We start from the raw sequence: 25,306 nt of genomic DNA, 5'->3' as shown, positions 1-25,306 counted from the left end.
CGCTGTGTCTCTCTCTGTCAAATAAATAAATAAAATCTTTAAAAAAAAATATGAATGAGTCTCAAAAACATCATGTTAAATGAAAGAAGCCAAATACGAAACACCACATATTGTATGATTCCATTTATATGAAATACTCAGCATAGGCAAATCTATAGAGATAGGAAGTGGATGAGTGGTTGCCTGGGACTGCAGAGTAGCAGAGTAGGGTGCTGACTGCAAAGACACAGGAGGGATTTTAGGGTGATTTTTTAGTATAGATGCTGCCGAAGCCAGCACACATGAGTATTTGTGTGTGTGTGTGTGTGTGTGTGTGTGTGGTGATAGAAATACTCAAAAATTTTTATTGCGGTAATGGTTGTATAACTCTGTAAATTTACTAAGAATTATTGAATTGTATGCTTTTTAAAATTGAAGTATAATTAACATACAAGGTTAATTGGTTTCAGGTGTACAACATATAAATTATATGCTTTGAAAAGGCCAGTGGAAGCAGCACATGTATCTTCAACTGGCTCACACGATGGGCTAATTCAGGAGAACCAGGCTAGGGCTAGGGACAAGGTAGGTCCTGGAGATACCAGAGATGTAAACACTTGCTCTCTGTTTGCGAAGGGCTCATATCTTAGAGGTTGTCAGGAAAATTTCACTGAAAGGATTTTTTTTATTCCACATAGTGAATTGGATAAGTTAAGCAGAACATTTGAAATTTCGTGACTTTCAAGGTTTAACACATATTCTAGTGATATTTATTCTCCTATTTGAAGGGTTCATGACTTTTTACTTCTCATGTGTTCATCTTCATAGGATGACTGCCTTCAAATCTGATAACTTTACCTCAAATGGTGTCTTCTGTTTTCTGATAACCACACTCTTGAAATATACTCTTAAATGAATTTGTTCTTGTCATCAGCTCAGTGGTTTCTTCAGTCTACAAAAAGAATGAGATAGGTTTGACCAGATGTCCCAGAACATCTTCTAGCTGTAGGCTTCCACGAATCTAAGTGTGTTTTTCATTTGCTGTGTAGCCTGGGAAAATCTAGAATTTGAGGATTATTTGTTGGGGAAATTAAGTGGTTAAAAAAAGCTCAGGGATGAGAAAAGGGAAGCCAGGAGAGTGGCAGCAAGCAATGGGAAGAGAAACACCAAGAGTCGATGATGTTGGACTTTTGTATGGAGAATAAACATGTACAATTTAAGAGGGTATATAGGAGAGTGAGCCAAGCATGTAGTGTTCAGAATGTATTCCTAAAGTCTGTGAGGGCCGTAAGACCAAACCACACTGCAAGAACAGATATTACTAACCATTCATTCATCTATTTTCTTCACATGTTCACCAACCAATATGTTTTGATCCCCCCCTACTGCCAGGAGTAAGGATGCTCCTAAGGGCCCTGACTTGGCTTCTGTTCTGCCTGTATTTCAAGCGTAGGGGCCATCTCAGTATCTTATAAAATATACTTATGAAAATATCTTCTTTTCATTTTTTTTATTTCAAAGAGTCTATATGTTCTTGAACATTATGAAAAAAATTAAGATGAGGTCTAAAATTAGCTTCTCATGCCTGTAATAAACATTTCCAGAAGGTACTACCTTCCCATGTTTCTTGAGCACTTTGTTTCCCTTACTTAATATTACACACTACCTTCCAAGTTCACATATATAGCTACAATATACAACTTTAGACTTAAATATGAGAAAAACTTTAAATGACCATAACTGATTCAGTCATCCAATATGAATACCAATAACAAAATTAAAAAATGATCAAAGAATTCCCTCCAAAAGAATCCCCTAGCCTCAGATAGCTTTGTGGGTAAGACTTTCAAACTTCAAAAAGCACATGATTCTCATCTTTTATAAACTGCTTCAAAGATTTAAAAAAAAAACAAAAACATGGAAACTTATCTAATTAATTATTAAAAAACTAAAACTACATTGGTAACAACATTTAAAACAATAGCAACAACTATAAATCAAAGTTACATATCAATATAAATGCAAAAATTTGGGGTAAAACACCTACAAATTAAACTTTAAAATGTATTTAGAGAATTCCCACCATGTCCAAGTAGGATTTCTCCAAGAAATGGGAAGATTTTTTAAAATTAAGAGATATACTAATATTAACATTTGTACAGACTAAAATAGCCACAAATTCCTTGACATTCCACCTATTGAGAGGAAGGGTCTTATTTGGCCTCGTCTTGAATCTAGGATGATCTGTGACTGCTTTGACCAGTTTAGAATGGTGGAAGTAATATTATGCCAGTTCTGAGTCTAGCCTTAGAGAGGTCCAGCCGCTCTCATTTTGGTTTCTTGGAGCCCTGAGCCACCTGTGAGAAGTTGGGCCACCCTGCTACAGAGTCCACATAGAGAGGCTCTGAGGCTACATGGAGAAGGACCAGAACCCAGCTAAGCACCCTTCCAGCTATCCCCACCGATATGCCAAGCAGATGAGTAAAGCCATCTTGGACCCAGCAAACAACCCCAGGCACCAGCTCCAGACCATCAAATGACCCCACTCAACATCAAATGGGAAGAAGAGTCATCTGGCTGAGTCCTGCTTAAATTCCTAACCCACAGGGCACCTGGGTGGCTCAGTTGGTTAAGCTGGGCGTGGAGCCTGCTTAAGATTCTCTCTCTCCCTCTGTCCCTCCCCACACTCACTCACTCTCTCTCAAAAAAAAAAAAACAAAAAACTTCCTAACCCACAAAATCACAAGATATAATAACATGGTTGTTGTTTCATTTTGGGTAGTTTGTTAAACAATTGGATAAACAATAGATAACTTAAACAATGGCACAACAGCATGTGAACTGACAATTCACATAAAAAAGAAAATACCTAATTTATATACACAAATCTTTAAGCTTACAAGCACAGCATAGGGGAACCCACATTACTCTACTGTTTTTGGGTGCAGAGTTCATGTGATCTTTTTGAAATGTAATTTGGCAATATGCATTCAAATATAAAATTTGCAGACTCTTGATCTAGAAATTTCACTTCTAGGCATTCTTTCTAAGGAAATAACCCATTAAGGGCACAATGATCTATGTATAAAGATATTTTCTGTAGAGTTATATATAACAGAGAAAAATTGTTAACAGTCTAAATGCTCATCAGCATAGGACTGGTTAAATAAAATACACACATCCCTCCAATGACATTGTATGCAGGTACCAAAAGGGATGCCTGGACGATATAAACCAAAATGGTTATGTTTATCTCTAAGGCCTAGAATTATGGGAGACTTTCACTTTCTGCTTTATACCCTGCCCCATTATATATTAGTTTTATTTAAAAAAATAAAAGTTACAATATTTGAAAGGAGGATTCTATATAGTTCGGCCTAATTGGAGTTCTGTCCTGGGGCTTGGGACCCATTCTCAGAGTCACAAAAACTCTCCAGTTGCCAGGCTTGTCCTCTGTGTATATATGGTATTTCCTCTTAGGATCAAGCAGGGACTGGTTTGGCAGAGAGTAGGATTCAAGTGTTTAGCATCTGATATCCTAGCCATCTGCCTCTCAATTTATAAATATCTATTGGCACCCAAGGAGATAACTATGTATGTATACATGCCACCTACAGTTTGAATTTGTAAACAGAATAATTTCATACCTCTCAGGCATCCCTAGAATTAACAACTTAACGTGAAGACCTTTCTCTACCTAAATTCTGAATCTGTATCTGTATCATATCTTTAACCAATGTCTTCATTATCCTACTTCTAGCTCCTTGATTGGGTTTCTTTTAGGGACCAGTTCCCCTGTCACTTACCTCTAAGTTGCATGTGTTTCTTTGTGTTATTCACAAAGTTGAACACAAGCAGCCCGAGGCACTGTCATACTCAGACCAGCGGTCTCTGGGCTTCCAAGGCCTCCAAACATTTCAAAGTTCCTCTCCAAATCTTGCTTAAACCTACTCCAGGAGCGCCTGGGTGACTCGGATGGTTAAGCATCTGCCTTTGGCTCAGGTCATGATCTCCAGGTCCTGGGATCATGCCCCATATCAAGCCCCACGTTGAGCTCCCAGCTCAGCAGGGAGTCTGCTTCTCCCTCTCCCTCTGCCTCTCGCCCTGCTTGTGCTCTGTCTCTCTCTCTCTCAAATGAATAAATAAAATCTTAAAAAAAAAAAAAACCCTACTCCAGTTATCTAGAGAACTGGACAATCCTTTCTTACTGGGACTGACTTTGACTTGAACATGTAGCCATGGTAACAACTGAGCGTTGGTGATAATAAGAAGCCTTATTTGGAAGAGAACTCTTTTATTGTCAAAGCAGCTGTGTGTGTGTGCCTTCTTATCTGTCTGAATCAATTATTCATTCCATTATTAAACAGAGCTTCTTCTTAAACTGTATCAGAAGCAGGCTGATACATATTTAAAAGAGACAAGGAATCGCTCTTTCTCTCTCTCCAAAAATAAATAAATAAAATTTAAAAAAAAAAAGGGGGGCACCTGGGTGGCTCAGTTTGTTAAACCTCTGCCTTTGGCTCAGGTCATGAGCCCAGGGTCCTGGGGTAGAGTCCAGCATTGGGTCCCCTGCTCAGCAGGGAGTCTGCTTCTCCCTCTGCCCCTCCCTCTACCCCTCCCCCTACTTGTGCTCCGTCTCTCTCCCTCTCTCGGGGGAAAAAAAAAAGAATAAATAAAATTTTAAAAGAGACGTGGAATATTCAGAATGGAGGGAAAGCAATCCAGGTGAAGTTGGAAGCATTGAAGAGTGGATGGGAGACCAGCAGGATGGTAATGGCACTTCTTCTGGAGGAGACAGTGATGGATAAGGAGCCCACTGTTTGATTTTAAGAAGTTACCAGTCAAGAGCTATTTTCTTTTCTTCATAAAAGTAGAAATATCTTAATTTTTCTTGAATACATGTTTACTGCTAAAATTCATGTAATACAAAGGAATTTACAGCGGCCTCATACCTCCTGTTTATAATCCCATACCCTAGAAATAAACACTGTTACCAGTTTATTCTATGCACTTACAGATATTTTATTCATATATTGTTGACACACACATTTGTGATATGTATGTATGTGTGCATGTGTATATATATTTAATTTTTAAATACAAATGGGGTCTATATCAGTTAGGATTAGATTTGGCTACATATAACAGAGAATCCTAAAAATACAATGTGAACAAAATAAATGGTCACTTCTCTCTCACAAGAAAAAAGAAAAAAACAAAAACAGGAGGTAGGTAGTCCAGGGCTGATATGGTGGCCCCATAGTCATCAGGAAGCTGGCACCTTCCATTTTCTCATTCTATAATCCCTATAGTATGGTTCTTGTCTTCATGGTACAAGATGGCCCAAACCTCAACCATTACATTCCAAGCAGCAGATTGTAAAATGTGAGGAATAAGGACAAAACTGTCTTTTTAAAGGAAACTTCTGATTACACCTCGTTGACCAGAACTTAGTCATATAGCCACATCTTTGCAAGGGAGACAGGGAATCTAATCTTTTAGCTGAGTGACATTGTGCCTAGCCAAACAAAAGGGTCCCTTGATTGGAAGAAGTGGAAGGTTATTTGGCAGGGAACTGACATTCTCTCCCAATGTCATACTAGTCTTAGTGTTCTGTAACCTGCCTTTTCTGCTTAATATATTTTTAATAGCTGAATAGTATTCTATTACATAACTATTACATGACTATTCTATGCTGTAACTGGTTTAAATCCTTATCAATGGGTATCTCAGTTGTTTTATTTCTCCCCGCTCCCCAACAAAGATATTTTCTACTCCTTGTATGTGAAAAACATAGAAGACAATTTCCACGGTACCATTAACTTCTGGGCTCGCACCTCTCTCAACATTTCTAATTTTGTGCTCAATTCAACGCAATGTGCACTTACGAGAAGCCGCTTTCCTTTCCTGTACTTTATATACAATGCTCCTTGGGGCTCTGACCAGAGCCCCTTCTTATCAATTCTTATGGCTTCACATCTCATCCCTCTGTGAGTGGGTCCTAAATCTTTAGCCCACTTGTAGGAATTTGTCCTACAGATATGCTTTCAAATGTCAAAAGATATACATTCATGAATTCTCATTACACCATTATTGGTAGTAACAGCAAAAACAACCACAAAGGCAGAAAAAAAAATCCTGGTTTTCATTAGATAAGTCAAATAAATTCTGCTACTTTTATGTAATGGGATACAATGCAACCGTTAAAACCCATTGATCTATGTGTACTACTATGGAAAGCTATCCAAGACATATTACTGGGTGTAAAAATAAGATGCAAAGCAATATGCATAACATTATCACATCTGTGTTAAAAAATAAACAAAAAAAGTATACAAACATATTCTGTAAAACTTGACCTTCATATTGTAAGTAGAGTCTAAAAAACTCAGTGGCCCAAGAAAGGAGTTTCCTTTACTGTGAGGTTAATGAAATGACCCCCACCGGGAGTTAAGGTGTTTGAAAACCCAAATCCTACCTAGTCCTAACTGCAGTTTGGTGCTACCTGGGGCCAGTAACCCACTCCAGTTTAAATATTCTTGGGTGGGGGCACCTGGGTGGCTCAGATGGTTAAGCGTCTGCCTTCAGCTCAGGGCATGATCTCAGGGTCCTGGGATCGAGCCCCATATCAGGCTCCTGGCTCAGCGAGGAGTTTGCTTCTCCCTCTCCCTCTGCCTCTCTCCCCTGCTCATATTCCCTCTCTCTCTATCTCTCTCTCTGTCACATGAATAAAAAAAAAAATTAAAAAAAAATATATTCTTGGGTGCAGTTTCTGGAACAGCAGTAGTGCTTCCAGAAATCCTGTGATTAATTGGCTACATTTACCTAGGGAGACTGGGCCCAGAAAATAATGAGGATATGGAAACCCATATTTTTGCCTCCCCATTTCCTGAGATAGGGCAGCCTGTTGATTTCCTTTCCCTCCCACCCACCATATCTCACTTCTCTGCCCTAAAGCCTGGGCTGAGATAGAACAAGAGCTAAATTCATTGTGTCAGAATCTCAGCTCCCCCGGGGCCGCTCTGCCAGTTACATTGCATATGCTTACATTTAGGACAAGTTATGCTGTTTTCTTTACATTAGTATGTCTTTTTTTTTTTTTTTTTTTAAGATTTTATTTATTTATTTGAAGAGAGACACACAGTGAGAGAGGGAACACAAGCAGGGAGAGTGGCAGAGGGAGAAGCAGGCTTTCCGCTGAGCAGGGAGCTCAATGCCAGGCTCGATCACGACCTGAGCCATAGGCAGACGCTTAACGACTGAGCCACCCGGGCACCCCTAGTATGTCTTTTTAAAAGTAAAATTAGTAGACCTGGAAGGAACTGCTGAACTGGAAGGAACAGTGGTTATGAACAGATAAGCTATGGTTGAAACCACTTGATTAATAGTATTTATTTTTAAAAGATTTTATTTATTTATTTGCGAGAGAGAGAGAGAAAGAGAGAGGCAGAGGGAGAGGGAGAGGGAGAAGCAGACTTCCTGCTGAGCAGGGAGCCAGATGCGGGCCTCCATTACAGGACCCTGAGATCATGACCTAAGCTGAAGGCAGATGCTTAATCAACTGAGCCACCCAGGCGCCCCTGATTAATAGTATTTAAAACACACATGCACTCACACACAGGATGCATATCAAACTGCTCATGCTGGAGGCAGGGTCGCCCCAAGGGGGCAATGAAGAGATTGACAAAAAGCTTCCCCACAGTCCTAATTGTAAAATCTCCAGCTTCTCTGATGACAAGTGACACAGAAAGGACATCAACTGACCTTACCAAAAAGCTAAAGGGAGCATTTGTTGATTCAAAAACCCTCATCCAAAGATGATACAGGTCCCCAAACTTGCCACTTAACATCTCCACTTACCACCAGACATCAAGAACCAGAATGATTTGGGGGGAATTAGGAGTCTTTTTTTTTTAAGATTTTATTTATTTGACAGAGAGAGAGAGTGCACAAGCAGGGGGAGCAGCAGAGGGAGAGGGAGAAGCAGGCTCTCTGCTGAGCAGGGAGCCCAACTCGGGGCTCGATCCCAGGACCCTGGGATCATGACCTGATCTGAAGGCAGACGCTTCACCGACTGAGCCACCCAGGCGCCCCGGGAATTAGGAGTCTTAACATGATTCCTGCATATCGAAAAGACAGAAAGCTGGCAATGGAACGTGTGGAAGGCAACCCAGTGGACCATAGTGAGGTCACCTTCATACCACCACTTCAGGGTGACACAAACAGGCTGCCCACTCTGTTTCTGCGGTTACCAGGCCATAGTAACTGTGTGGGTGATAGAATGTATGAGTAGCAGAGTATATTGCAATGACTCAATGATCACAGACAGGAGATACGGTGTATAACTCAAATGTCTATTGAAAATTGGAATCCATGGTTGAGTGACCTTGTGTCTTAAGCCTTTTTTTCTCATTTCTTATATTTGAAGAAATAATATTCCCACTTTTTCTCAATTCCTTTTCTTCTTGTTCTATTGCATTTAACAATTATAGTAAGAATTGCTTTTCTTTTTCCTCGTTTCCCTTAGGAGATTAACAATAGGTGTTTAAATCAAAAGACATACAGATCACTTTCTAAAGATCATGTGTTAGCATAGTTAATCATGGAAATACTCTTTAGGCAAAGCAGTTACTTACTTGTTTTTAAAGGTGACTAGTATATATATACATATACTAGTATATATATACATACATATACATTATGTACATATACATAATATGTACATAATATGTACATAATGTATATGTATGTATATATATGTCATACAAAGGGGAATTCATAGTGGGGATTCATAGAGAATCCTTATGGGGATTCTTCTGTTATTCTCAGCAATCTTATTTCTCAGAATTTTTCTTCATTGCAAAATTCTATTTAAAATATATTGTCCATTAGAATGGCATTATTAATCCATAAATAGAACTTATTCTCTCTAAATCACTCATGGGTTACAAATATTCACATATAAGCTAAGTCACGTTTTATTTCTATATAGGGGAATAAATGATTTTTTAAATTCGCTTATTCAACTCAATGTAAAGATGTATCAAAAACTACACTGGCTTTATGATATGTAAATTGGAGCACTTTCAGATTATTCTTCAAATATCTTGGGATGGTTAATTGATGTATGCCTAATGCAAGTAATTTCTATTTTAAATTTACATGTGACAACTTTTTTATGCTTAGTCATACATAAGAAACATGTTATTAATAACAGCAACAGCAATAAAAAAACACCTGAATTGTATTGAGATTAAAAACTGAAGCTGTTTTTCAAGTGAAAAAAATTATTGAATAGAAAACATTATCCCAAACGATTCAAAGTCACTACATAGCATCAATAAAACTCAACATGATTCGACTGTTCATACACAAGTCTCCAAACACTGTCAGATGTTTCATTTCTCCTTATTCCCACCAATAATTTAAAAAAATCAATGTCAATACCCAAAGCTAAACAAAACAAAATAAAATCAAAACCATCAAAGCACAAGAAAAAAGAAGGGCTTGTATTCTGGAGAGAGGGAGGATAGAAACAAAATACAGGTAACAACAGACTAACAAAGAAAACTTAACTGTATATCTTTAATACCGTGAATACAGTTACTATTTAATGACAACCTGAAATAGCAAAAACATGGGAGTCAAACAATAGAATCTTTCCTGTCAAGCAAAAGGAAGTAAACACAGGAAACCTCTTCCCTCTGGACAATATAGATACTAAAACAGCTGTTAGTCAGGATGTGGAGAAAGGAGGGGGGTAGACAGGTGGTTTGGATCTACACATGTGCCCCTAACTCTCCTGAATTCTGATACTTCACTCCCACTCCCAACAACCCTTCCTTTATGTAGACTCTCCAAGGGAGAGCTACCACTACTCATGGAAATGAACCAAATCCTCTAAGTATACTGGAACAGAAAAAAAGAGAGTTTCTCATCACTCTTCCAGAGCATCTGTACATAAAAATATCTACTTCCTTTCTTACAGGAAAAAAGAAATGAAAAGAAAAAATAAATTCACTAGGAAGCAAAGTATACAAAGACCAATATATATCTTTGAAATTTGTAATTAACAATTGATTTTTGTTCTTGTAGATCCCATTAATCTAAATAATTTGGCAAAGAATCTAGGACATAGTAGCCACTCAGTAAATATTTGCTGAGTACATGAATAAATAAAAATATATCACATAGCCAATATTCCTAAACTGAGGACAGCAAGGTTATTGTTTCTTCTCCACTGAATTAAGTACAGCTCCTGCCATAGCAATTCTTGTTTGCATTCAGTACACTTGAGAACATTAGGAACTAAAGTTCTTATATTAAAAAGAAATCAAATCTGTACACAAAGCAAACATATACTGTGCACCTACAATGTATAAGGCTCTGCACTTCATGCTTCCTCCTCTCCCACTTTGCCTGCTTGTGATCCCTCTCTCACTGTGTCTCTCTCTGTCAAATAAATAAATAAAATCTTAAAAAAAAAAAAAAGAAGTGTAAAACAAGGCCCTGCCCTCAAGGTACAAGTCTATTTCTCCCTCCTGCTCCAGGTGATGTGAAACACTGGCAAAATCAGTGAGGCAGCTAAGCCCATAGCAAATGCCCTTCCTGTGAAAACATCCTTGGCTGTCTGGCTGTCTCACAGGGGGCCATGACCCCAACCACAGGCGAGAGCAGGAACATCTGAAGGAGCACAAAGTCAGATGCGGTACCAAGAGAGCCAAATGGAAGGGACAAATGTAAGCAATAGCGCTTCCTGCCCTGCCCTGCCCTGAGTTAAAGGTTTATCATCCTCTGGCCTTCAAGAGATCCCCTGTTTCGTCAGCCATCCATAGAGGTGACTGAAATGTCATACCAGTTCTGAAAGGGTAACATAGTTTTTTTAAAAAAGTGATTCTCCTTGCAAATACTACTGACTAGTAATCCACTATGTGTTTATAGCAATTTGTTCATTCATTTGCCAATTGATAAATGTTTCTAATTTTTGACAATTATGAAAAAAGTCATTATAAACATTTGTGAACAGGTTTCTGTGTGGCTATATATCTTATTTTCTCTTGGGTAAATATCTAGAAGTGGGGTTGCTGGTCACATGTGTAAGTGTATGTTTAACTTTTTAATAAGTGCCAGACTCTTTTCTTTTTTTACCTCTCCACCCCTATAACTGTCAAACTGTTTTCTGAAGTATCTATACATTCTGCATTCCCACCAGTGATGCATGTGAGTTCCAATTTCCCTGTATCCTCACTAGCACTTTGTGTTATCAGTTGCTTTTAAATTTTTTTTATTTGATGGGTAGTGGTGTGTTGTAGTGGTTTTCATTCGTTTTCATTCATTCATTCATATCTCCCTGATAACTAATGATGTTGAGCATCTTCTCATATGATAAGTGGAAGAGGTGGTTTGGAACCACAATATTTGCCATTTGTCTTGAATATTTGTTTACAATATTTGACAGTTTGCTGGACAAATTAAAATTATATTTAGTGATAGTTTGAGACCCAACATGATGTTAGGCCTTTTTTCTCTACAAAATACCTAAGTACTTTAGCAGTCTGGGACCAAGTTTTGAGGTTTTTCTGCAGGCTGGAATAAAATCTAGACCCCAAACCCCATGCTTCCAGGTTGTAGCCTTTGAGTGTCTCAAGAGGAAGAGATACTACATTAGGGCCTCTCTGTCTTTGAGGGGGATGAATGCCAATCCCGAAACCTTTATGCAACTGAGTCCTCAAAACCTTAGCTCTGTGTCTCAGCTGCTTTCAGTGAGTTGCCAAAAAGCCCCAGAACCAAATTTCAGCCCTTGGGTTCCAGGATATAGTGTGGGTCATTTCCCAAGATTTCAGTGAAGCTCTGCCTTTCAGTTTCCTTTTAACTATCAGTAAATCCTCCTTTGGTTCACCTTTTTGAACTCTAATCATTTCCTTGTTCTAATTTCTTACTATCTCATTAGGTCTCCAATGCATGCAAGAATGTGTGTGTGGGTGTGTGTTTGTTTTTTCAATTGTCTTGAATGGGAGGTACAGTTGGAATCCTCTCATTTATCAGTCCTTGAATCTGAAATATGGACTAATATTCTAGGGGGGAGACCAAAAATAAACAAATAAACAAGTGAATAGATAGATATTATGTCAGGTGGTGAAAAGTGCTATAGAGGAAAAATAAGGAAGAATAAAGGAGGATATAGGAATGCCAGGGATGAGAGAAAGAGTTGTCAAAAAAGATCTTTCCAAAATGATAACATTTGGGCAAATAACTCTGAAAAGTGAGAAGTAGTTGTTCTAGGAAATTTTGGGTGTAGCTGGAACAGAGTGTGTACAAGGAGAACAGGGGGCAAGATATTAAAAATGTGGAGTCAGAGAGGTAGCTGAAGGTAAGGTCAGGTAGGGCCTTGCAGGTCATACTGTTTTCAGATTTTACTCTGAATGAGGAGTAATTAAATGTTTTGAGCAAAAGGGTGACTTATTCTTACTTGCAATTTAAACAGATCCTTCTGGCCTCTATGTTGAGAAGAGACTGTGGTGGGGAACGGATGGGAAAAGGGGGAGGAAGAAATGGTCCCATTAGGAAGTTATTGAAATAATTCAGGTGAGGGGGTGAAGTATGATAAAAACTTGGACCAAGAAAATAGCAATGGAGGTGGTGAAAAGTGTTGAGATGTTTTATATACAGTATTTTGCAGCTAAAACTAACAGGATTTACTGATGGACATAGGGTACAGAGGAAGACACGAAATAAGGTATTTGCCTGGGCAACTGGAAAGACAGAGATTACATTTCCTGAGATGTAGAAGACTGTTCAGAAGAGGTTTGTCAGTGGAGCAATTGAGGATGTTGATGTAGAATTAGGGGTTTGATTTGGGACAGGTTAAGTTTGAGATCCCTATTAGATATTTGAGTGAAAGTGTGAGTAGATGGTTGGCCATGAGCTTGTAATTTAGGAAAGAGGTCTGGGCTAGAAATGTAAATTTGGGAATTGTGGGTATATAGATGCTTTCAGAGCTAAGAGACTGGGGATGGCGTTACCTACAGAGCAAATAAAGACAAACAATTAAAACATTTTTAGGCTAAACCCTGAAGTGTCTTAACACTCAGCAGTCAGTAGATAAAGAGGACCTGACCAGCCAGTGGAATAGAAGGAAAACCAAGAGAAACTGATGTCTCAAGCCAAATGAAGGTTTTAAGAAGGAAGCATGATCAATAGTTCTGAGAGGTACAAATAAAGCCATGGATTAAACAGTGTTCAGGTCACTGATGACCTGGACAGGGGCTGTTTCAGTAAACGAGATTGATAAAAGGAAAATGATTCTTCTTTTTCTTTAAAAATAGATTTTATCAAGTTTAACACAGGAGATGATGCTTATTGTACCAACATGAGATTTACTAATTTTCCTCTGAGGCAGTTAATGTGAATTACATTGATAAGCCAATTGCTCAAAGAGGTTTTAGTTATTCTGAATAATCTCATCATTACTTAAATTAGGGCCTTTAATACTCTCGAAAGACATACCTTTACTTAAGAAGGAAAGGGCAAATTTTAGAAAAGTAAATCCAAACAATAAATGGCATTGGCATTAGAATGACATTTGTTCTTTGAGCAAAACCCAAGGAAAACAATTCTAGTAGGATCCTCTGGGCAGCAGCAAATAACAGCCTTGCAAGCTGTCATCTCGACAGATAGAAGTGCTTCCCCATCCCTGCCGTGAAAAACGCTCAGTGGTCTGTCCCTTTATTTATCTGAAATATTATTTCTTTGACCTCAGAAATAGCTTTGTCTACTCTATTTCTGAATTGTTTTTTATTTTGCATATTCTCAAATTTCTCTTATTTATCTAATATTCTCATATTTTGTGAAATGGGAGCAGGTGGGTATTACATATTTTTTGAGCTCTTATAAAAAGCAAAAGAAACATTTAGAATCTTAAAAGAACACAAACAAGCTTTCATGTCCACAATTTCTCAAACATTTTCTTGAATAAGAAAATATTAATAATAAAACCTTGAGTACTACAATTATTTCTAAATTCTGTATATCACTATAATTAGTTCTTCCAAACTTTGGTTTAAACATAACTTTCTTTTCCCCACAGAATGTGTTTATTCTCTAAATTTCCACACAGAATAAGAAATTAAATTTTCCGGGCACCTGGGTGGCTCAGTTGGTTAAGCGACTGCCTTCGGCTCAGGTCATGATCCTGGAGTCCTGGGATCGAGTCCCGCATCAGGCTCCCTGCTCAGCGGGGAGCCTGCTTCTCCCTCTGACCCTCCCCCCTCTCATGTGCTCTCTCTCTCTCTCAAATAAATAAATAAAATCTTTCAAAAAAAAAGAAATTAAATTTTCCTTCATCAGAAATAGTTCCCGTCTTTCAATTAAAATTTTGTTTCAATAAAATATTAGATATGCTTAAGCTACTTAAAATATTTAAAATTGGGGGCGCCTGGGTGGCTCAGTTGGTTAAGCGACTGCCTTCGGCTCAGGTCATGATCCTGGAGTCCTGGGATCGAGTCCCACATCAGGCTCTCTGCTCGGCGGGGAGTCTGCTTCTCCCTCTCCCCCTCCCCCTGCTTGTGTTCCCTCTCTCGCTATGTCTCTCTCTGTCAAATAAATAAATAAAATCTTTAAAAAAAATATTTAAAATTGGGAATGGTTCCTTTTTAAGCTCATTTTGATACCTTTATGGACACAGGAAACCTTTTGGTTTGAAGAAAAATAAGGCAAACTAATTGCATGGTTACAATATAACGGTGTTTAAGAATGATAATGTTGGAGACCATCACACTTGGGTTTAAATCCCACGTCTTCAACTACCTAGTTTCATAACCTTGAAGTAAGCCACTTAATCTTTCTTAACCTCATTCCTCATCTATAAATGGGGATAATAATACCTGCCTTGCAGGATTATGATGATGATTTTACAAGATAATATATGAAAAGCACTTAACACAGGGCCAAGCCTTGGGTAGGTGCTAAATAAAAAATTACTATTGATCACCATGATCATCATCATTGGAACTGGACAATCTCCAAAGTCAAGTAGCTTAAAACAAAACAAAACAGAAAGCTAGAGTAAGTATGATCATTGCCAAAGGTTAGAATTCGATTTCACCAGGGAGATACCTATATTAAGGCTTTAACAATAAAACACACTAAAGGGGAAAGGTCGGAATGATTCATTTCATTCCTTGTGCTGGATGACAAGGATATACATCCTTGGATATACATCTCAAGGTAGTCTGACAACAACCCCAGAAGGGAGATAGTATATGCCCACCTTATGGATGAGAAAATGGGAACTCAGAGGGGTGAAGTGATTTGGTCAAGACCATACAGCTGTTAACTTGCAGAATCACCACTCAACTCCAATTTGTTTGACTCCAAAGCCCTGTTTCAACTCAACTTCCAAAGTAGAGTCACTTTGGGGACGATTTCAACTGGACCACTCACCCTCATCCAGACTAGATCTAAATTGAAAACATGAGCTTGGGGGTAGCACAGGCCTTACCAACCCTCAACTTTTATTCTCTCTCTTTCTTATCCATAATCTAATCACACCAAAACCCCAGAATTAAGAGAGTTAGTAACAACACCTGCTGCCTGCATATAGCCTAACTCTGCTGGCTCGAATCTGCCAGCTCTTCTCTGCATGGAGTTGGAGTATTTCACTACCCTGGATAGTGCCCTTCCCCGTACTGAGTGAATCTGGTGGAGCCGGAACAGGATTGACTATACCTCCTGTGGTCCTAGGAATGCAGCTATGATAATTACCAGTCAACTTTGGGGTGAAGAAGTTGCCTGACTCAGCAAGGCTGGCATTTCTTCCTACACAATTCTCTCCAGTTCGTTGGCAGTGGTATCCAGGAGAGGCTGGAGAATTCTGATAGCTTGCTGGTTGGATTCCAGGAGAATAGCTCAGATTCTGCTGAAGACTCATCAGAAAGTAGAGAAATACTGACAAAGGAAGTTAATGATAACCCCTTTGGAAACTTTGACTACCTCTACAGATGCCTTCACAACTATTTAAAGCATCACCTCGGAGCTAACTGAGACACCAGAAAATGAAACAAACCCCATGAATGGAAATTAACAATCAGGCTGTGACCCACTTAAGTAGGTGTTATGCTGCTTGCCAAAGGCCTGCCAGAGAGCACACCCTGGGTTAATGGCTTGGTGCCTTCGCTTTCATCCCTTTTAGATGGAAATTACAATTGTCTCCTAATTCCCTTGCAGAACTGTGCCCTCTTCCTTCTTCACCTCCATTCTTGCTAGCTTTTCCTAACTGATTAACTACTTCACAGAACACAACAAGCAAAGAACTAGAAAAGGTGACAGGCTCAAACAATTGTGGATATTGACATGTTGTTATATTTACCATACAATATAGAAGTCACTGAATCTTGAGTGAAGACACGGTGTATTTGTGTAAGCTGTGGGCAATACTTGGCACACTCAGAGTGATTCATAAATGTTCTTTAAAGGCCTTCCAAGCTCAGGACCCAATCAATACCTCTAGTTACACTTCCTTTGCTATTTATTTATTTTTTAAATATATTTATTTTTTTAAAGATTTTATTTATTTATTTGACAGAGAGAGAGATAGCGAGAGCAGGAACACAAGCAGAGAGTGTGGGAGAGGGAGAAGTAGGTTCCCCGCCAAGCAGGGAGCCCGATGTGGGACTCAATCCCAGGACCCTGGGACCATGACCTGAGCCGAAGGCAGACGCTCAACAACTGAGCCACCCAGGAGCCCTTCCTTTGCTATTTAATCTATTCTCTTATCTAGCACTGTCCAATACAAACAAAATGTGAGTGACTTACGTCATTTTAGTTTCTAGCAGCCATCTTTAAGAAATTACAAGAAGATGAAATTAATATTAATAATATATTTTAACCCAATGTATCTAAAATATTATTTTAACATGTAATCAATACAAAAATTTATTAATGACATATAACATTCTTTTTTGGGGGGGTACCAAGGCTTCAGAATCTAGTGTATTTTTTTTAAAGAGTTATTTAAGAGCATGAGCTGGAGAGAGCACGAGCAGGAGGGTCAAAGGGAGAGGAAGAGAGACTCTCAAACAGACTCTGCACCAAACGCAAAGGCTGATGCAGGGCTTGATATCAAGATTCTGAGATCAGGACCTGAGCCGAAACCAAGAGTTGGGGGCTTAACCGACTGCACCACCCAGGCACCCCTGGAATCTAGTATATATTTTACACATACAGCTCTTTTCAATTCTGACTAGCCACATTTCAAGTGTTCATTAGCCTGATGTAGCTAATGGTGACCTCACGGGACAGTACAGCTCCAGTCAAAGAAGTTGGAAGAATAAACAAATAAGGAAGTAGTACAAGTTCTCCAGAGGAAAGGAAACACAGAAGGATTTAAGGCATTCTTGTTGTATAAACTTTGCTCCCCAGGACGGTGTGTTGAGACTCAATAGGAATTAACCCACACCATTTGGTCTAATTTTGAAGGAAGTAGAAGCTGAATGAAGAAGATGTCCAAGTTGTAAAATGTCTTAAAGGCACAGAGCTTTATAAGCTAAGAGTTTTCGGCCAAGAAAAAGACTGTTTAAATAAGCCCGTGAGAATGATGAGAGATGTGAGGATAGGGGAAAGAAGGATCTATTACTTCTGAGATCCTTTCTAACTGGAGGTTTTATGATTCCATATTTTCTATCAACTTTGCAAATGAATACTTTTGAAGTGTTTTACAAATGTTTATTCTTTTTAAATAATTTAACTATTCAATCTAAAATGTTGTCTATGCTACAAATTCAGGGAATGAAAATTTTAAGTGCCAATCCCACCCTAAACAGAGGAACATGGTTCCAAGTTTCTGGGGTTCACATAAAAGAAGGTTCTAACTTATGTGTAGGTACTTTGCATAGTTGCCTAAAACACTGACTTTGGAATCTGAGAGACCCAGGTTCTAGTTCAGCTCTCCTAGTTTACAGGAATGGCAACTTTGGACGAGTCTTGTAAACCCTCTACATATCATCTACATGATGGAAATAATAATATCTATCATCCAAGCTTGGTGAAAGAATTTACTTAGATGATATGCAAAGCTCCCACAAAATTCTTGCTACTTTACAGTTTTGATTATTCAAGTATAGCCATTCCCATCCAGTAAAATCTTTGGAATGGTTTCTTCATGCTGGTGGAAATTTTCCTTATAGCAACAGCCAAATAAGTGGCTTTATAAAATAATACTTCTTCGAACTCCAAAAGGCTCCCTTCCAAAACAGCCACTCAGGAACAAGAGCCACTGAAAAGTGAGTGTTGTCCTCTCAGTTCCCATGGCAGGAACTGGTTTGTGTAGCAGCATCAGACTGAACTGAGAAGAACCAGGGACCAGATACATCCTTTGCCAGGGGGCTCCCAGCAGAGTTCTTGCAGATCATTCTAGCGTACTGTGGCTCAAATTCAATTCTAAGCTCTAGTTGGGTGACTAAAAGCCTAAAGGAGAAAAACAAACAAAACAAAACCCCCAAACAGCCTCAAAGTCCTCTGGCAACAAGAAACTTGTGGCTATCCCTCTACTAGGGCCAAAGGGCCAAGAGAGGCATCTCCAATTTGTAGCTCTCCTACCAAGCAAAAACACGGAAGAGGTTTCCAAATAAACGCACATTCATGAAGAATGAACAAATCACAGCGGGTGTGTGGATGGGAAGCAGCACAAAATTTATCAGCCATCTCTGTTTGATAGCACACATTTAGAAGTCTTGTCAGAAAGTGGTACCTGCTCACAGGACTCACTTTTTTTTAAGTCACAGCTTTACATCATTGGCTTATTCTGCAGACAATATTGCTCATTCCCAAGGATTTGCTTAGCATTTCTTTTTTTTTTTTTAAAGATTATTTTATTTTATTTTTTTATTTATTTATTTGAGAGAGAGAGAATGAGAGGGAGGAGGGTCAGAGGGAGAAGCAGACTCCCTGCCGAGCAGGGAGCCCGATGCGGGACTCGATCCCGGGACTCCAGGATCATGACCTGAGCCGAAGGCAGTCGCTCAACCGACTGAGCCACCCAGGCGCCCTTGCTTAGCATTTCTAAAATATCACACTGACTAGAGTACTTTGATAAGCTCCATTGTTCAGGGTCTTGGATCCTTGACTGATAGGCCCCACCCAAGGAAATGGTGCATAAAATAGATAACTTCAAGGTCGAGAGCCTGGTTTTGAGCCAGACAGACTGACCGTTAGAACTTTGGACCTACTCATTACTAGTTTGTGATCTTGACAAATTACTTTAGTCTCTAAGCCTCAGTTTCTTCTTCTATAAACTATGAATAAAAAGATATCTACTTCATTAGGATTGTTACTAGGATCAAATAAAAAGTCTATAAAGTGCTTAGCATAGTGCCTGGCATGTGGTAATATTTCAATAAATGTTGGCCGTTTTCCTACACAAGACTGATGAGAATGTGTCTTAGCAGTTTCCAAAAACTGAAACTAGAAAATTGCCAAATGATAGCAATCTATGCCATCCCAACAATTTATACAACAGAGTAGGATTGCAGCAAGACCATTTACCTGGCTCCACACAAAGCTCCTCAAGAAGAAAAACACCTCTGACTAAAGAACAGCCTGTTAGAGCTAGAAGAGCCCTTCGAGACCACTTTTCTTTTCTTTTCCAAATAAACGAAACCTCTGAGGGGTAAAGTAACTTGTCCCACGTGAAGAGCTAGTTAGAGGCAGGGCCCAAGTTCAAATCCAGATTTCTCGACACTTAAGTCTATGATCCGATGTGTTCAAATGCTTTTGTGGTTAAAACAACTCTTGAAATGGCAAGACATGACTGATCATAGGGAAAATCTCCTGTATTTCTCATTCATGCCATTAGCCACTCATTTGAGACTCCATGATTGTATTCTAAGATGCTCTCTCAACAGCAAACAGAGAGCAAATGACTACATGAAGCTGCAGCCCTGAGAGCCATCACCACCATCAGGGCAGATTTGCCTAAACTCATTTGAGAATAAGGTACAACGTGTGAAACACTTCATCAAATGCCCATGACCATTCATGCCAAAGAACTGGGAGAAATCATAGAATTCTATCCTCTCACCTGTAACCCAAGAGGTATTTATGGCAGGTGAAGAAGGTTGTGCCAGAGAGTCTCTACAATGATACCCAATAATCCCCACTTCCTGGTATTCCCACCCTGTAGTAATCTCATGCCTTAGAGCGTGGACTGAATTTATTGACTTGCTTCTAACAAACAGACTATGGCAGAAGTGATAGGATGTCAATCCTGACACAAGGCTATAAAAAGATTGCGGCTTCCATCTTGGCCACTCTCTCCCTGGAGGAGCCAACTGCCATGTTGGAGAGGGCCACATGAATAAGCTTGGAAGCAGATATTCTGAGGCCTGATAATAATCATGTTAGTGAATTTGGAAGCAATTTTTCAGCCCCAGTCAAGTCTTGAGATGACTGCAGCCCCAGCTAACAGCTTGACTGCACTTTTGAGAAATTTTGGGCTAATGCTACCAGCTAAGCTTCTCCCAAATTCCTGACCCACAGAAATTGTGAAATAATAAATGCTTACTGTTTTAATCTGCTAAAATTTTGTGGTAATTTGTTAAACAACAATAAATAATGAATACAAAATGCAGACATGTTTGGGATAAAGCACCCCTGAACAGAAGGCTTGATGTAATTGTCCCTCAAAGAGCAAATATCCTTTTTTTAAAAATTCATTTAGCCAACATACAGTACATCATTAGTTTCAGATGCAGTGTTCAATAATTCATCAGTTGTGTATAACAACCAGTGCTTATCACATGCCCTCCTTGATGCCCATCACCCAGCTGCCCCATCTCGCCACCCACCTCCCCTTCCCCAACCCTCAGTTTATTTCCCAGGGTCAAGAGTCTCTCACAGTTTGTCTCCCTCTTTGATTTCTTCCCATTCAGTTTTCCCTCACTTCCCCTATGATCTTCTGCACTATTTCTTATATATGAGTGAAGCCATATGTGAGTGAAACCATATGATAATTGTCTTTCTCTGATTGACTTATTTTGCTCAGCATAATACCCTCCAGTTCCATCCATGTCTGTGTAAATTGTAAGTATTCATCTTTTCTGATGGCTGAGTAATATTCCATTGTATATATATACACCACATCTTTTTTTTTTAAGATTTTATTTATTTATTTGAGAGAGAGAGAGAGTGAGAGAGAGCATGAGAGGGGGGAGGGTCAGAGGGAGAAGCAGACTCCCTGCCAAGCAGGGAGCCCGATGCGGGACTCGATCCTGGGACTCCAGGATCATGACCTGAGCCGAAGGCAGTCACTTAACCACTGAGCCACCCAGGTGCCCATTATACCACATCTTCTTTATCCGTTCATCTGTCGATGGACATCTTGGCTCTAAAAATATGGAACGCTTCATGAATTTGCATGTCATCCTTGCACAGGGGCCATGTTATCGTTCCAATTTTAGTATATGTGCTGCTGAAGCGAGCACAAAAAGCAAGTATCTTTATTCTCATCACAGACAGTCCAGAAAAACAGTAACTCATTTTCTGTGAGACCTCTACAAGGCTCTATGAAAATCAGACAGTTATATGTGTGTATATCAGTGCTATTGCCTGGGCTGTGAAAAGTGGGAAAATTTAGTTTATTGCTATCCTCAGTGCCTGGCCCAGGTTGGCCTTCTAGAAATAATCATGAATGAATGAAAGATCATCCTAATGGCGTAAGTATGGATCATCACCAGTATCATGGAGATAATATTTTAAAAATACCTTCCATTATTTCCTTAGTAATTTTTTATTAATCAAGGGGTTATTTCTTTTTTTTTAAAGATGATATTTATTTATTCATGAGAGACAAAGAGAGAGAGAGAGAGGCAGAGGCAGAGGGAGAGGGAGAGGGAGAAGCAGGCTCCCTGCTGAGCAGGGAGCCCTAAACAGGACTCGATCCTAGGACCCTGGATCATGACCTGAGCCGAAGGCAGAGGCTTAACCATCTGAGCCACCCAGGCATCCCTATCCAGGGGTTATTTCTTTCCCATGCATCCCAACTGCCTTAAAGATAAGTCAAGAATAGTGCTGTCCTAGGGAAGGAGGAGGTTAGCACCAACTCAAACAAATGTTTTGGGTTTTTTTTGAAAATCAGAAAAAAATTTTATGAAGTAACATTTTATTTTATTTTTTATTGAAGTATAATTTTATTGAAGTGTTATATTAGTTTCTGGTGTACAATATAATGATTCAAACATTCTATACATTTCTCATTGCTTATCAAGATAAGTGTATTCTTAACCCCCTTTATTTCCTTCACCCATCCCCCCACTCACCTCCTCTCTGGCAACCACCAGTATGTTCTCTGCATTTAAGAGTCTGGTTTTTTGTTTGTCTCCTTTTACTTTGTTCATTTGTTTTGTTTCTTCAGTTCCACATATGAGTGAAATGACTGGTATTCGTCTTTCTCTGACTTATTTCACTAAGCTTTATATCCTCTAGTTCCATCCGTTCTGTTGCAAATGGCAAGATTTCATTCTTTTTATGACTGGGTAATATTTCATAGTATATATATACCACATCTTCTATATCAATTCATCTGTGAATGGACACTTGGGTTGTTTCCATATCTTGGTTATTGTAAATAATGCTGCAATAAACATAAATCTTTTTGAATCAGTGTTTTTGTTTTCTTTGGGTTAAAAGCCAGTAGTGAATTGCTGGATCATATGGTAATTCTATTTTTAATTTTTTGAGGCCCTCTATACTGTTTTCCACAGTTACTGCACCAATTTGCATTCCCACCAATAGTGTAGGAGGGTTCCTTTTTCTCCACATCCTTGCCAACACTTGTTGTTTCTTGTGTTTTTTATTTTAGCCATTTTGCGGGTGTGAGGTAATATCTCACTGGTTTCAATTTGCATTTCCCTGATGATTAGTGGTGTTGAGCATCTTCTCATGTGTTTGTTGCCATCTGTATGTCTTCTTGGGAAAAATGTCTGCTTGAGTCCTCTGTCCATTTTTTAATTTTTTAATTGGATTGTTTGTTTGGTGTTGAGTTTGATAAGTTCTTTACATATTTTGGATATTAACTCTTTATAGGATATATCATTTCCAAATATCTTCTCCCATTGAAAAGGTGCCTTTTTGTTTTGTTGATGGTTTCCTTCACTGTGCAAAAGCTTTTTTGTGTGTGTATAGTCCTAATAGTTAATTTTGGTTTTGTTTCCTTTGCCTGAGAAGACATATCTAGAAAATTTTGCTATGGCTGATGTCAAAGAAATTACTGCCTATGTTTTCTTCTAGGAGTTTTATGGTTTTAGGTCTCATATTTAGTCTTTAATACATTTTGAGGCCAAGATGGTATAAGAGGGTGGTGCAGTTTTATTCTTTTGCATGTAGCTGTCCAGATTTCCCAGCACCATTTGTTGAAGAGACTGTCTTTTTCCCATTGTATATTCTTGCCTCCTTTGTCATAGATTAATTGACCATATAAGTGTGGGTTTATTTCTGGGCTCTCTATTCTGTCTATATATATTTTATACCAGCATCATACTGTTTTGATGACTACAGCTTTGTAGTAGATCTTAAAAATGTCTTTTTTTTTTTTTTAATTCCATAGCAGGACAGACTTGAAAACCAGATGTTGCAGAGAGAGAAAAAAAAATTTATAAATTCTAAAATATTCCTTTTTTACATATAAGAAGCAATGCTTACATGTCTAAAAATAGCTTTCCTCCAAGCCATGGGCAGAGTGGACTCAGAAGTGACCCAAGGAAAGTTCCTATAAGACAGGAATAGGAAAAAAAAAAAAAGTATTTTTACCAAAAGAAGAAAAGAATAGCAAGAGGTCAGGTGCTGGGGCCCTGGCTTCCCTCTGCACCTTTGCTTCTGGGTGGTACCTTAAAAGGCTATGCAAAAGAAAACCGTAGAAAGTTTGGGAAAAGGAAAACCAATTTGGGATTTGGAAGCAGAGTACACCATGTGCACATGGGGTTTGACAGCAGCATAGAGGAAGACAAAGGAGAATTACATAAAAGAAGTTATACTTCTTTGCTCTGCTTGGTATCCATTTTGTTCAATTTTAACCCCAATTCGCAAGCAGGTCGGCTTAGGTTTGCCCGGTTTCAGGAGTGCCCTGGAGGCCCAGGCTTAGGTCATTCCGTAGCCTGTGGGAAGAAAGGTGGAATGAGTGTTGTAGCTTTGACTGACTCCCACGTCCCTCTGTCCCTGAGTGACAAGATCCTGCCCAGAATCAGCTGTCCACACAGCATTCGCCAGCAAGTTCTGTCTTTGCTGCTCTTAGAGTAACCCTACTTATTTCCCTTTTGTGGCAGTGTGGTTATAACGTCGGGCTGATAGACCTGGGTGCTCCCCTCCACCCTGCCAGTTGTTAGTTGTCTGACCTGGAGCAACCTTCTCTGAGCCTCAATTTAACAAAATGATAATAACTAGGTAGAATATTTCAGGGCTTACAACATGAAAAGCACTTTATAAAGCATATAATATGCCTTATCTCCTTTAACTCACACTTTCACCATAAGTGAAGTAAAAACTGTTTTTATCTTCATTTTACAGAAAAGAAACCTGCCAAAGTCACACAGCTAATAAGGAGCGGTAGGAATTGAATCTGGGTCTGGCTGACTGCAAAGCCCATGAAGTTAATGGCCATATAGGAGGATCCCTTGATAGGGCAGATGCTCTGAACACCTCAGAGCATAGGGACCCCTTACATGTAATGTGCCTGCTAATCTGTATCATTAGCACTGATCCCTGTGTGGTCAAGGTCACTTTTTTCTGTGTATATACAACTTTTAAACAAGCCCCACGTTTATGCTAACAAAACTATTTGGGTCTGTAACTATGACTTGCCAATTTCCATTAAGCTCCCTTCTGGGGCTGGGGTCATGCCACTGCAAGCTCCCCCTGGATTTGGAGACAGATGCCTGCTGGTGACTGCCTGAGGCAGCGTACTTTAAAGCCAATGACAGCCTGGGTAGGTTCCCACTGCTGAAATTAGCCTGCAGGATCCTTGCAGGCAAAGGTATATTTTAGGACAGCAGTACCAAACAGCATCACAGAATGGCAAGTGATCGGAAAAGAGCCTCGTCCGTGTTTCCTCTAATGTCCAAACAGTTCCCGCTCATGTTTGACCCTATTGCTTGTATAGAGTGAAAGAATGTATTTATTTGTTACATCAACAAATATTCGTGCACATACAATTCAGGACCTGAATGATAATGACTTTCTTTTAATAAATTTTAATTATAATAAAACAAATTCTCTTCTTCATAGGACTGCACCACATTTTAGTTAGCAAACTTATTTATTGCAAATGATTTCATTATCTGCT

The 25,306-nt window shown here is 39.1% G+C and overlaps 1 long non-coding RNA gene and 1 pseudogene across 2 annotated transcripts in view; both read right to left on the bottom strand.

Annotated features, from left to right (window-relative positions):
* Positions 1 to 794: 794 nt before the first annotated feature.
* The window catches only part of LOC118018034, a 172,020-nt gene continuing 147,508 nt past the window's right edge, over positions 795 to 25,306 (bottom strand). Inside the window, exon 7 of one of the 2 annotated variants that reach the window (XR_004681298.1) lies at positions 795 to 931. This is a non-coding gene — a long non-coding RNA (uncharacterized LOC118018034). Of the gene's footprint in view, positions 932 to 23,670; positions 23,738 to 25,306 lie in introns of those variants that run through there. The other variant, XR_004681299.1, reaches the window with a different exon arrangement.
* Positions 21,361 to 21,455, bottom strand: LOC118018285 (annotated as a pseudogene).

The sequence above is a fragment of the Mirounga leonina genome, unplaced genomic scaffold (assembly GCF_011800145.1).
Source record: "Mirounga leonina isolate KUSES-001 unplaced genomic scaffold, KU_Mleo_1.0 Mir_170, whole genome shotgun sequence".
NCBI classification, from domain to species: domain Eukaryota; kingdom Metazoa; phylum Chordata; class Mammalia; order Carnivora; family Phocidae; genus Mirounga; species Mirounga leonina.
This window is presented reverse-complemented; position numbering and strand designations above follow the sequence as displayed.